At 34.6% G+C, this 2,091-nt stretch overlaps 1 non-coding gene across 1 annotated transcript; it reads right to left on the bottom strand.

Annotated features, from left to right (window-relative positions):
* Positions 1–1,545: 1,545 nt before the first annotated feature.
* On the bottom strand, positions 1,546–1,652 carry LOC122100188. Its single transcript, XR_006146126.1, has one exon. It is a non-coding gene; the product is annotated as a U6 spliceosomal RNA (small nuclear RNA).
* Positions 1,653–2,091: the final 439 nt, after the last annotated feature.

The following is a 2,091-nucleotide window of genomic DNA, read 5'->3' as shown; positions in this document are numbered from 1 at the left end:
TAAATATCATCACTTACTATCTTTTAACAATCCCCAAACTAATTAAATTGACATATAATCACTCAAAAGGCTTTCAAATTCGGTGATGATAAAACAGGCCCCCATGAAGTAAATTTTCTTTTACTTTTAAAAAATTGTTCTAAAAGCCTTGTGCTGGCTGGTCACACCTATAATCCTATCTACTCTGAATATTTGCTCAGGAGACTGAGATCTGTGGATAACACTTGGGAGCCAATCAGGGCCAAAAAAAAAAAAACTTCATGAAATTATTTTTCAAAATGTTTAATGAACTAGCGAAGAGCCAAGAATTGAGATGTAGCTTATATCGTAGCTCATCAATCTAGATAGGAAAGGCCTAGCAAGGCCTTGAAGCCCTGATTTAAATTCTGAGCATTCCAATATACATGCATGGTGTTCTCATGCACTTGTGTGTATGCTTGCGCGCTGCCGCACTCACACACACACACATTTATTCAAATTACCTTCATATCATGGTTCTGAATTAATTTCTTTGTTAACAATATTATATGGGTAAAATAGAGGAAATAAACTCTTCCATCTAAGAACTTTTTTATATGTTTTTTTATGGTAATAATACTGTGCAGAGGGGTCACATTTACATGAACAAGGAAACTAGTAAGTTTCCTAACAAGCATTGTTTACCTCCTCCTTTATATTTCCCCTACCATCCCTTCCCTCCCACCTCCACAAGTACACTCCCCTCCCCCTTCCTTCCTCCGCCTAAATTGTAAAGTTCATTTTTCAAAATAATGTCTTGTGCATCTCATTGTTACAATGGGTCAACCTGTATTGCTATTTGAGCATTTTTTCCCTTCCCCTCCCCAAATTAGAGAAGCATACATACAAGATGTAAGTGCACCAACTTCAAATACAGAGAAAACAGGGGTTATAGTGTGGGGAGAAACATACAAAAAACAAAAAAAATGACATCACACATTATAAGTACGTTAGAAACAATAGCAAGAATCAAAAAACCACTTGTGTCCCTATCTTGGGGTTCAATTTCTTTAACATCATCTTATCTGGTTATATGCACATATCTTTTGAACTTTTCTGCTTATCCCAGACATACATTCGTTATTGAAAATAAGGGAAATCATGGGACTTATATTTCTTTGGACTTGGGTTACTTCACTCAATAAATTTTTTTCCAAGTCTTTCCATTTCCTAACAAATTGGGCGATGTCATTCTTTCTGATGGAGGCAAAGAATTCCATTGTGTATATATCACACATTTTCTTGATCCATTCATCTAATGGGGGCATCTGTGTTGGTTCCATATCTTAGCTATCGTAAATAATGTTGCAATAACCATAGTTGTGCTGGTAGTTTTAGTATGGTCTTTTTTATGATCATTTGGATAAATCCCCAAAAGTGGGATTACTGTGTTATAGGGGAGTTTTATGTGGAGTCTTCTGAGGCACCTCCATACTGCTTTCCAAAGTAGTTGAACAAGTTTACACTCCCACCAAGAATGCAGTACGGTTCCCTTGTGGCCACATACGTTTCAGCATCTGTTGCTGTAAAAATATGGAACGCTCCAAGACTTTGCATGTCATCCTTGCTCAGGGTGCATGCTAATCTTCTCTGTATCGTTCCAATGTTAGTGTATGTGATGCTAAATTGAGCACAGAACAGTTTTTATATATAAAGTATAATTTTTAATTGATTTTATTAAGCTAGGCAATTCAAAAAAAGTAAGTTCAAAAGAATTGTTGTGAAATTATAGAACCATGTATTTCTTACATAAGCACACATTTAAGAATAAAATCAAGATAGACATGCCAAAAACAAAATAATTCCAGATATTTGTAGTTCAAGAGATGTGTAGGAGGAGAAATTCAATTATTCTATACAAGGCACCTGTCAAAATGAACATTGCAGCAAGTGTTAAGGTTTGTTAAAAGTTTTAATGTTTTAAATATGCTTAATTTTGGGATTTTGCTTATATATGCCAAAAATAGGACTGTTTGGCAGGTATAAAACTTTTCTGTAAAGTATTTAAGATTTATGATAGCAGACATTAAGTACTAAGTATGTACATTTCAGAGTTTGTGGAAACTTTATTAA

This window comes from Dipodomys spectabilis, unplaced genomic scaffold (assembly GCF_019054845.1).
Source record: "Dipodomys spectabilis isolate Male_0828 unplaced genomic scaffold, ASM1905484v1 ptg000568l, whole genome shotgun sequence".
NCBI lineage: Eukaryota > Metazoa > Chordata > Mammalia > Rodentia > Heteromyidae > Dipodomys > Dipodomys spectabilis.
The sequence above is the reverse complement of the archived record's forward strand: the minus strand, read 5'-3'. Positions and strand labels throughout refer to the sequence as shown.